Source organism: Neolamprologus brichardi, chromosome 6 (assembly GCF_056152115.1).
Source record: "Neolamprologus brichardi isolate AB-2024 chromosome 6, ASM5615211v1, whole genome shotgun sequence".
NCBI lineage: Eukaryota > Metazoa > Chordata > Actinopteri > Cichliformes > Cichlidae > Neolamprologus > Neolamprologus brichardi.
In genome coordinates, this window is record NC_142109.1 from 18,072,975 (window position 1) to 18,085,375 (window position 12,401).

Genomic DNA, 12,401 nt, shown 5'->3' on the forward strand with positions numbered 1-12,401 from the left:
ATCCAGTAAGGGTCCTAAGGCTAGACCCCCTATGCTAAGCGAGCCTACCGCAGACATGAGCGAGACAGATAAATATGAAGGCATGCCGGCTCGGACGTCGCCCGGATCAACAAGGTCCGCGTCAGGTGTTGAGGAACCAGGGCACCCTGACGAGAAGTGGGCTACTGGAACAAGAAGGCATCGGTGGGCAAGAGACGAAAACAGGGCGTTGTTGGAATGCTACTACGCAAGTAACCCCGGCGGAAGGGGCTACATGAATAGGATGAGGGACCTATGGATTCTTCGATACCCAACATCCACAATGACGGCGAAACAACTAGTAGCTCAGTGTTCCAACATTCGAAAGAAGGGACTGCTCTCACAGCTAGAGATTGACGAGGTACAACATAAATGCTACGGCAAGGAGGAGTCAGGACGCCAGGTCAGGGGGGAGATATCATCACCCCCACCCGAGATTGGGTACATAGCCCCAAGTGCGACAGGAGAAGGATCGTTGAGTGCGAGAGGAACTGACCTGAAAGATAGGATCATGGCCAAGCTTGAAACCTGGATCCCCCGTAGCCGGTTACCAAGATTACGTGAAGTACCCTCAGAAGGTCTGCTAGAGGATGTTAACGCAGCACTACGAACAATACCTACAACCACGATTACCGAGACCAACAAGCTGATCTACAATACGGCAGCAGTGATCAGTGAGATGCTTGGCTACAAGTTGAACAGCCACAAGGGGCAGTACCCTCCATGGAGAAGGAGGCTAGAGGGCAAGATCAAAGTAGCACGGAGGGAGGTTAGCCAACTAACGGAGTTGCAGAAAGGTGCGACAAAGAAGGTGCATAAGAAATACAGCAAGCTGTCCATACCTGAGGCCTTGGAAACTGCCAAGCAAAGACTCACAGCCTTGGCCAGCCGCTTGAGGAGGTACACCAGAGAAATAGAAGGCAGGAGAATAAACCAGCTGTTCTCCACAGAACCAGCAAAGGTGTACTCTCAGTGGCAAGGGAACAATAATAAGAGAACAGCACCACCAAGGCTGGAGACGGAGCAATACTGGAAGAGCATATGGGAGAAGGACGCAACCCATAACGGCAATGCTCAGTGGCTAGTGGATCTGAGGGCAGACCATAGCAACCTCCCTGAACAGGGTCCAGTAACCATCACAGTGGCAGATATCCAAGAAAGGGTCTCCAGTATGAAGAGTTGGACAGCACCAGGGCCCGACATGGTTCACGCCTACTGGCTAAAGAAGCTGACTGCACTCCACGAGCGTCTGGCAGCACAAATGAACCAGCTGCTAGTTAACGAGGGACACCCGGAATGGCTAACCGAAGGTCGGACGGTCCTGATCCCCAAGGACCCCAAGAAGGGACCAGTCCCCTCCAACTACCGACCAATAACCTGCCTCAGTACTACATGGAAGCTCCTGTCAGGCATCATATCGGCTAAGATTAACAGGCACATGGGTCAATACATGAGCGGGACACAGAAAGGAATTGGCAAGAATACCAGAGGCGCAAAACACCAGCTACTGGTAGACAGAACAGTCAGCCGAGACTGCAAGACCAGACTGACCAACCTGTGCACTGCCTGGATTGATTACAAGAAGGCCTATGACTCAATGCCCCACAGCTGGATACTGGAATGCCTAGAATTGTACAAGATCAATGGGACCCTGAGAGCCTTCATCAGGAACTCAATGGGGATGTGGCATACAACACTAGAGGCCAACTCCAAGCCCATAGCACAAGTCGCCATCAAGTGCGGGATCTACCAGGGAGATGCTCTGTCCCCACTGCTGTTCTGCATAGGCCTGAACCCCCTCAGTGAGATCATTAACAAGACTGGCTACGGATACCGACTACGGAACAGAGCAGTTGTCAGCCACCTCCTGTACATGGATGACATCAAGCTGTATGCCAAGAGTGAACGAGACATCGATTCACTGATCCACACTACCAGGCTATACAGCAATGACATTGGAATGTCGTTCGGGCTGGAGAAGTGTAGTCGGATGGTAACAAAGAGAGGGAAGGTAGTCAGAACTGAGGGGATTGAACTACCAGAAGGCAACATTGCAGACATAGAGGACAGTTACAAGTACCTGGGGATCCCGCAGGCGAATGGGAACCATGAAGAGGCCGCTAGGAAAGCTGCAACCACCAAGTACCTGCAGAGGGTCAGGCAAGTCCTGAGGAGTCAGTTGAACGGTAAGAACAAGATCCGGGCCATCAACACGTACGCCCTGCCCGTGATCAGGTACCCTGCTGGGGTAATAGGCTGGCCAAAGGAGGAGATAGAAGCCACTGACATAAAGACAAGAAAGCTCCTTACCATGCATGGAGGGTTTCACCCCAAGTCCAGCACCCTGAGGCTGTACGCTAAGCGGAAGGAAGGGGGCCGGGGACTGGTGAGTGTCAGCACCACAGTCCAGGATGAGACAACGAACATCCAAGAATACATCACGAAGATGGCCCCAACTGACAGCGTGCTCAGTGAATACCTCAGGCAGCAGAAACCCAAGAAAGAGGAGGGAGACGAGGAACCATCATGGAAGGACAGGCCCCTGCACGGTATGTACCACCGGCAGATAGAGGAGGTGGCTGATATCCAGAAATCCTACCAGTGGCTGGACAAAGCTGGACTGAAAGATAGCACAGAGGCACTAATCATGGCAGCACAAGAACAAGCTCTGAGTACAAGATCCATAGAGGCTGGGGTCTATCACACCAGGCAAGACCCCAGGTGCAGGCTGTGTAAAGATGCCCCAGAGACAATCCAGCACATAACAGCAGGGTGCAAGATGCTAGCAGGCAAGGCATACATGGAACGCCATAACCAAGTGGCCGGCATAGTGTACAGGAACATCTGTGCTGAGTATAACCTGGAAGTCCCGAGGTCAAAATGGGAAATGCCCCCAAGGGTGGTGGAGAATGACCGAGCTAAGATCCTGTGGGACTTCCAGATACAGACGGACAAAATGGTGGTGGCTAACCAACCGGACATAGTGGTGGTAGACAAACAGAAGAAGACGGCCGTAGTGATCGATGTAGCGGTTCCGAATGACAGCAATATCAGGAAGAAGGAACACGAGAAGCTGGAGAAATACCAAGGGCTCAGAGAAGAGCTCGAGAGGATGTGGAGGGTGAAGGTAACGGTGGTCCCCGTGGTAATCGGAGCACTAGGTGCGGTGACTCCCAAGTTAGGCGAGTGGCTCCAGCAGATCCCGGGAATAACATCGGAGATCTCTGTCCAGAAGAGCGCAGTCCTGGGAACAGCTAAGATACTGCGCAGGACCCTCAAGCTCCCAGGCCTCTGGTAGAGGACCCGAGCTTGAAGGATAAACCGCCCACAGGGGCGGGCTGGGTGTTTTTTTTTTTTTTTTTATATTATAAAAGTTCCAGGTAAAAATGGGACGCATTGGGAAGCTGAACTCTTAAAATTCTGACTCGCTCATTCACTCTTTCATCTCACTAAATACCGAAAATATCTCTTTGCAGACCAAAAGGAGAATAAATAAAGTGTTCTCCATATTTTTATTTCTGACTCAGGTTATATTTATACTATCAAACCTCATGCTCCTGTCATTTCTTTTATCAATATGAGTCAGCAAAAAGCAAGCACTTCGATCATTAGAGCTTCTTACTACTTCTCACTTGACTGCAAACATTACAGCTGCTTCATATTCTTTTGTTTGGTAGAAAGAGAGGATATTGGCTATTGGAAAGCCACACCTTTCCCCCCTGAAGAAACACATAGACGGGCGGACAGACATGGCTGTGCACAAAAGGCCTGTCAGAACCAAGGCCAGGGCAGAAGCAGTGGAGAGACTGCGTATCCTATATATAGCCGAAATGTGACAGGACATCCGAGAGGACAGGGAAGTCTAGACACAAATGGCACAACACTTAATCAAACTGTGTGTGTGTGTGTGTGTGTCTTCAGCACAGTCTTGTTATCTCACCTTTCATTAGACAGCCTGTGTCAAGCTGTTGCATGATAATGCCACAAGATTGCATTAATATCACAGCCTTGTGTGATCAGATTGGCTGGAGGCTCGGCCTTTTTTTGCCAAATTAAAGGGGGGGGAAAGGAAGGAAGGGAGACAGAAAGACTCAGAAAATGAGAGAGAAAGCAACGGGGTACTAGCGTCAAAGATGTTAGGAGAGTTGGCGGATCAGAGCGAGTGACTCATCAGAAAAGGAATGTCCCATCACTGCCAAAGAAACTACAGACACCGTTGCAATGATTGCTCCGTCTCCAATACTTTAAATCACCCCATCTCTGGCTCTTGTCACCTCTTCCTCCTACACAAAGCCTGTCTCTTTCTCCCTCTGTCTCTGTACTGCTCATCGTTGTCGTTTCCCAGCTTAAGCAGGCCATTCTTCTCCTGCTAGATACTGCTTTTGGATGGGGATGACAAAACTAGCTAAACCTCAACTGGTGGACCAGCTCTGCACCACCCCTGTTAGGAGCAAACAGAGGTCCAAGACCGCCAATTCGTTTATTCTAACGAGTGAGTGCAAAGCCAATAAGCAAATTCCAGCACTGTGTGGTTAATCAAAGCGACACTAGTCAATTAGTTTAAATTCTAATCCCCAATACAAGTTGTTTTAAATGCAACTGCGGTTTTATGAATCACAGTAAAGATATGGAGACGAGGCTGGCACCGCATCACATCCTTACCACAGATGTTCAGTTATTTATACTCCCACCACAGGATATGATGTAGGCATAAGAAACAAAAAGAAAAAAGAAAAAAAAAGAAAAAGAACACCACCACAATGACTGCACACATGATTCAACTTTTAGATCACCTGTCATCCTGTGCATTCACCACACAGGAATTTACAGGCTCTGCCCTTCCACATCAAGATGGAAGAAAGGGTTCGTGGCAGTTTTACTGGCCATTTCTTCTGTGGGTTTTTAAACCAGTCGAAAAAACCCTACAGATAAAAAATAAACAAAAAACAAAATCAGTGTTGCCTTCTTCTATTCCTGCTGTTCACGAGTAGATTGCAGTGACTCCAGAGTGCTTTAAACAGGAATATAAATGCATGAGGTTTTGTTGGCATCGCAGGTCATACTGAGCGACGTCAACCATAACCGCTGCTTAAAGGAAGCCGCTGATCTTGGCACACAGCTGATGTAGAGAAGACCTAATATTTGGCTAAAACTAGTTTTCTCGTACACTTTCAGGGATCAAGTGACCTGGATTATCAAGTGGCATCAGAGAAATAGTTTTCAATTAAAGCATCAGTGGGAAGGTGATGAAGCAGGCCTCGACTATGATCTACGATAAGTCAATTTTTTCAAGAGGCATCCTGTGTCTATTTTACATTTACCATGTTATACATTCGCCGTGCATATCAGTGTCACTACTGAACACTGAAAACAGCAGTGTCAAACATACACTGCCGGGTCCAAAAAAAAAAAAAGTCACACTAATATTTTGTTGGACTGTGTTAGCTTTGATGACAACACACATCCACTGTTCCATTATTTCCAGAAGCTTATGCAATGTTACAACACTTATTTCCATCTAGACTTGCACTTTTTCACCAAGATCTTGCACTGATGATGAGAGTTAGACCGATACATTAAGTCTTCTTCAGCAAATCCCAGTTCTTCAATGAGATTAAGGTCTGGACTCAATGGTGGCCAATCCATGTGTGAAAATGCTCTCTGAACCACTCTTTGACAGTTAGAGCCCAACGAATCCTGGCGCTGTCAAATATAATTAAAATATCCCTGTGTCACAAATGGATGGAAAAAGCTGGTCTCTCAGTATATTCAGGTAGTCAGCTGACCTTGTTTTCTGAACACAGACCACCTAAAAATTACAATGAAAACTGCAACCACAGGCTTGCATGGTAGGTACTAGGGATGGTCGATGCACCACCACTCTGGAACAGGGCAAATCTGGACTCATAAGACCACGTGATCCTTTTTTCATTCCTCCACAGTCCAATCTTTATGCTCCTTGGCAAACTGAAGCCTGTTTCCCCAGTTAGCCTCATTGATAAGTGTTTTCTTCTGGCTACAGAGCTGTTTGTTCTATCGTTACATTTTTACAATTTGATTTCACCAAACATATAAATGATCTCCAATCATTTTCAAGATTTGTGCCAATTTGCAAGGGAAACAGCAAGGGCTTAACATATTTTTGCACAAATGTTGTTCTTTATATGTGAATGTTTGGTTCTTTATCGTATCTCCTGGCTAAATGCTTAAAGCAATAATTTCAGCTCTGGTTGCTATGATTAGTGCACTGCAAATATTTTGCTCGGCAAGCCCTTCACGTTTTCCGCCCACCCCTAAAAATTCTTTATGAAAGGAACACCTGTCCATTTACCCAAGTGGTCCTTGAGACATGAAGTCCAGACTCTCACTTCTATTACTTCTTAATCCTTGTTTAGAAACAGCGCAAATCCTTGAACTTTTTTTAAGTGGGCCAATTTACAGTAGCACCTGGGGCTCTGGCCTTTATAGACACTTTCATCACATTGTAGCTTTCATATCATATGACTGTGTGTGTGTGCGTGTGTTTGTTTAAAAGCCAAAAGGAGGCGAGAGGAGGGAGAAGGGAACGCCAGACCAAAAGCCAGAAGAAAGGAAAAAAAAAAAACCCTTATGCAGCTGAACTGAGACTGATGGGTGTATACATGGGAAAGGGCAGCCATGTGGAAAAGACAACATCAGAAAAAAAAACATATAAACAGGAGAGTTTATAAAAAAAAAGCGCCCCCCCCCCCCCCCTTTCAAAAGTAGAAATCCTGTCCATCCTCGCCTCATCCTCAGGTAATTTGGAGGCAGAATAACGTGCATACTGATGACCCGATCCCAGGGCGCTCTGACAGCAAGGAGACAGTCCATCGGCGAGGGCTGCCAGGAGCCGACACGCTACACAAACAGAAAAACACACAAAAAAAGGAAAAGAAAACAAAGCGGAAAAAAGCGGGGGCGGCGATGAGGAGCAAGCATGCGGGCGAAAAGCTGTCAAAAAACAGGCGAGACAGACGGACAGACGGACAGATGGAAAGGGGAGAAAAAAAAGGGGCCCTATCATCTGGCTTCACACCCCGCAGGATGAACAGGGCCTCTGTGCTCCTTCCCTGTTCAAACACACCTCACGGCTGTCTGCTCCCTGCAACAACAATGCGCACACACACGCACGCACGCATGCACACACTGCAGCCTGCCTAACAGTGGGCACAATAACCCTATTGAGAGGCATCGATAGGGGGCTGAAAGTGAAGAGAATGAGATGCTGAAAAAAGATTGACAACTCACACATACAGTCTCCCGAACCCAGCAGCACACATAAATCCACACAAACAAATCGTAGCGTGGTTATCCTGCCAGCATGACAGCCTGGGATGAATCTACTCTCTGCTGTCCTTAATTCATCATTCATCTGTCCAATCTGGTCACACACACACACACCACACATACACACACACGACTAAAATCACACACACAAACAGTTGTTTGGTCAGGGGCGGACCAGCAGTATTGTTACACAGGGGAAGAAGGGTGGTGGTAGCGGATCTCCGAACTCTTTATCTGATTACTCACACACACCCACGCAGAAACGCTCAGTCACACAAGCATGTACACACACGCACACTTTCACCATGCTTTCTCGTCAGCTGCTGTGCATGACCCCGACCACACACAGACTAACGAGTTGGTGCTGCAAGGCAAGAAAGTCCCGGGATCGTTCACATGCAGGTTTATCGTCTTTCCAACAACTGCACCCATTCTGCTGAGGACTGTGGCTAGCGCGGCTATCAAAACATATTTTAGGCTGTGCTCAAAGCTTTGCAAGGTGACAGCCTGGATTAGGGTCAATCAACCAAATGTGACAAAAATGCCCACCTGAGCCCCTCCATCACACGATTCAAGTATTTTTAATGAAGGCATGCAAAACTTTATCTACATACTAGGTCCTCAAATTTTGCTCTTTTTAAAAATCGCTTGGTTTTTTTTTGCATTTTTAGCCCTTATAATCCCAAAAGTACAACGGCTAGCCACATGAAGGGCTAAAAACAAACAGACCATCTCTCATGTCCATGCATGTTCACTTTATGAGGATTCTGAAAATGTTCTTCAGCACCTAAAGCCATTTGATCACCTATTATATGGAATATGTGAACATCCTTTCACAGCTACCAGTCATTAACAAAAAAATCATTTTCACACTGCTGGACAGAGCTTAAGGATGAGCCTGGTATTAAAATACAGGTTAAAATCGAGACCTTTGGGAGGTGGTTTAGCTCCCTGGGTTGAGTGGGATACCAATATGCCGCAAGGCCACCACAGATCATTTCCTGCATGCTTTTCACCTTACTCCATCTTCCCGTCCTTTCCTATCTGCCTCACAGAAAAGCAGAAATTCCACATGCTAAAGCTTAATTTGACCCAAGTGCAACTTTGCCAGTGCAACAATGATATATGCTGCAGAACTGGTGCTCGAATTAGAAAATACAAAATAAAAATAAATTTGCCTTCAGATTATAACGCTAAGATTTTACCTCACCCTTAAACTGGAGCAAAACTGATTTGAAACCAACATTTCATGAAATTATTAAGGGTCCGAAATACTAAGATGAATGTCAAAACCTTTTCATGTTCTTTGAGGGACTGTAAAACTGCTAAACTTCTAAAATCCTGATTCTTCAGGGGTCAGGTGCCATGTGTTGATTCATTTCATATAAAAACGAGACATTACTAACTTGCGCTTGCATTCTGTGCATGTGTCCAAATCGTGCAGCAGCACGCCTTCCTTTGAGGATGAGTTGGCATCTTGAAAGCGAGGAGCTCATACCAAATATTACCAAAGCTAAAACAAAGACACACTCAGGAACAGTCTGCAGTGCTTGGCCCAAAACTCGACCCATAAATGTCCGAGTCACTTTTTCCACACTCAGCAACTCCTGATTGCTGTATAGAAATGCTACAAGAGGGAGGGAGGGCAAAGGAGCGAGAGAGAGAAAATGACGAGGGAAAAGAAGGATGAAGCGACGACAGAGGCTGGCAACACAGAGAGGAGCAGAATATAAACCAACTTAACCCAAACCCAAAAGCCCTGAGGAATTAGCAATGACATCATGTACACACACACACACACACACACACACACACACACACACACACACACACACACTGCAGAGAAGGGCTAGGCTTGAATGAAAAGCAAGACAGCAGGGTATACAGAGGCTGCAAGGATAGCGAGGGAGGCGAGGCAGAGGATGACAGTGCACCATTTCTACTATGGTGGTACAGCCAGTGACACATTCAGTTTTGCAATTGCACAAATTAACTCACCAAACCGACACCACCACAACCACAGCTTAAAATAGAGAGCACAAGCTGTTTACCAACAAAGTGCTTATAAAAACTAAAAAAAAAGGAAGCAAAGGCAGGAAAAGGGAGTACTGGGAAGATATTTAGATCAAACTCAAAGCATGCTTTACTCATGAGGCTTTTTAACATGACTGCACCTTTGAAACAGATACACCAGTAAGCAAGTACCAGTGCAAATGTGATGCAAAACAAATACAACAGAGCCAGGAGAGAAAGGCTGGCAGTGAAACCTCAGTGGTGCACTCTAAAAGAAGAAATCGGGTCCTCTGACAATTGGTGTTATTGTCAACAACTTCAGCCCTCCTTCTCCTCATAGGCTGCAATATATTACATGAACTGTGTCCCGAGCGTTTACAGTCTTACCACAAGAGTCAACAGTGACGCTCCCTCTAGGTGTTTATGCACAATCATTACGTATCCCAAACTCTCACTCTCTCCCCTCTCTCTCTCTTTCTCCCCCCTACCTCTAAGAAAATTAAAACAGGAAAGCTATTCACATCCTCCTCTAGATTCTTTATATCGCAAAAACATAAACATGCAATTAAGTGGCTCCATGTTTGCATAAAACAAACAGCCGTATCTTCTCAGGGAGCTCTGGCAGAAACAACCAGAGGAAGGCTGGAAATGATTAGCTAGCCACAACCAACCAGGACCAAGCACCACTGCAAGTCCCTGACTGGGCTCCCAGGGGTTTCTGATGGCCTACAGCCCCACACACTATTCAATGTAATATGCCTAAGTGAAGAGAATACCCCCTTTATGCCTGTTTGTTTCACAATGAGCCTTTTTATTACTTAAATTGTTGCTGTAAACAGAGCACGACATGGGAATGTTTCCAACCTCTGGATGGAAACCACAGGACGGAAAACTGGCGCAGGCTGAATTAATCTGTCATCTAATTAGTTCCAAACAGAAAATTAATAATTGATTAAAGGTTTAAGCCACTGTTGGAGTGACAGACTGATACTTGTTGGATCAATCATCTTAAATTTAAATGATTTACTATACAACTGAAGATGTGAGGAAGGTCACATTGTTGCCTGATCCACGAATAACTGATAAAAACACCAATCTAGGATTCATTCAAAAATTTGTTGTTGTTTTTTTTTTTTGGTCACTTGCCGAAATGAATATTACATCTTACTGACTTAGCTTAATGCACCAAACTGGCTAGTTGCCTCATATGAAGGTATTTAGGGGTGTGAAGCATAAAAAAACCCTTGTTTTTGTCTTGAGGTTGGCCAAGTTTGGATGATTGGACAGTTTTCCCCGTCTCTTACCTGAGCCTAGGCCCTCTGCATGAAGACGACACACGTTTAAGAGCCGTTAGGTGCCACAAAGGTTATTTTACACGTATGTTGTGTCCACAATCGGACGGTTCTCCTGTTTTTCGGTCCCCTCGACACAGCGGCTGAGTTAAAAAGTCAAGCTGGAGTCAGCGGCAGCTGCCTTGCCCGCGTCCGTGCTCCGTTTACGGCTGCGCATTGAACGTGTGACTCCCTGAACGCTGTGTGAGAGCTCGTTCACGGACACCGGGAAAATCCGTGACAATAAAGTGAAAGAAGCATACCCTGGGTCCCGTAAATGCCCCCTCCCCTCATCTGCCGCCCCAGCCTGTCCCCCTATACCACCACCACCTTCGCCAACCGTTTGTAACACAGCGGGCCCCTCAGATGCCAATCACTGCGTCGCCCGGGGAAGATTACAGGAAAAGTTAACTCCCGTTTTTCATTTGAACGAGACGTAAAACGACCGCAAGTCCCTGCGTTGAAGCCAAATTTATCGGCATACCACATCACTCACCTCTTCTCCTGCGGGTTCACGTACTCCTCGCAAAGCTCCTGTCTTTTTTCTTTCTCTCCACCCCTCCGTTCTCGGATTGTTTCCCTTTTCTCCTCCTCCCTCCCAGATGCCGCTGGTCTCCGGCAGGGGGAACCGGGGGACGCTGCTCCGGAAGCAAACGCTCCTCTGTTTTTACTGCATACGCAGAGAGCGCTCTAATCTGTGATGCCTGCTGGCAGCTTTAAATCAAGAGGTTGACTAGGAAAGATGAACTGTTGGTTAGGAAAGCATTCTCCAAAAAAAAAAGTGACAATGAAAATGTCGACAGAAAGCATGATTATTCCTAACACACGAGATGGGAAGGAATACCTGCAGAGAATAGGTTAAAATGTATAATATAATAATAAGCAAGCATAATGTGGAAATTACTGTATAAGCAGTACTGTGCAAAAGTCTCGAGACATCTTAATTTATTTCTTTCCAGAGTTTTCCTTTGGACATAGGTTGTTTTTTCACTATTTTTTCAGTTCAGATCTTGCACCTGAAATTTTGTTGAGTTTGTTTGTTTGTTCACACACTTAACACATCTTTAGGTACACACAATTTGTTCTCATATCTTTAGATGAAGTCATATAAAATGCCAATTGGGGCTTTACATAGCTTTATTTTTCAGCACGACAAACATCCCAAATACACCGCAAATGCAATAAAAGCACACTCGGATAGAAAAACACATCCAATGAAACTATCAGTCAAGATTTGGCCTCCCCAGAGCAAAGACCTAAACACTATTAAAGTGTTGTGGGATCATGTGGACAGAGAACAGAACAAAAGGCAGACAGCATCCAAAGACAAGCTTTGAATGACCTTCAAGAAGCCTGGAGAACTAAGACTCCCTAAAGAAATGACAAGAAAGCAGCCTGAAAGAGTTGAGGCTGTGCTGAAGAATAAAGGTGTCATACCAATTATTGACTTTCAAGCTTATTTAAATTGTTCAAACTCTGTTTTTGCCATATATACTGAATTTTTATGTACGTTTGCACATGTTGGCATCAGAAGCTGGTTTTCCTTACATGCACAAACAACCAGCACTTCAACGGCATCTAAGTCTGGACCTTTGCTTTCGACTATAGCATTTTATAACATCAGTTTCTTCTATGTGGAAATGATAATTGTTTGAATGAAGCTATCAGCAATTTCCCTTGGACATCTGCTATCTGTTAGATATGATCCGCGCTTAATAGTAGGTATTAGAG

The 12,401-nt window shown here is 45.7% G+C and overlaps 1 protein-coding gene across 4 annotated transcripts in view; it reads right to left on the reverse strand.

Annotated features, from left to right (window-relative positions):
• apbb2b (amyloid beta precursor protein binding family B member 2b) overlaps window positions 1-11,266 on the reverse strand; it is a 60,633-nt gene extending 49,367 nt beyond the window's left edge. For 3 of the 4 annotated variants that reach the window (XM_087841765.1, XM_006787222.2, XM_035906205.2), the window contains exon 1: window positions 11,167-11,266. The gene's annotated coding sequence lies outside the window, so the exon portion shown is untranslated. Of the gene's footprint in view, window positions 1-10,643; window positions 10,907-11,166 lie in introns of those variants that run through there. The other variant, XM_087841764.1, reaches the window with a different exon arrangement.
• Between the last annotated feature and the right edge of the window lie 1,135 nt (window positions 11,267-12,401).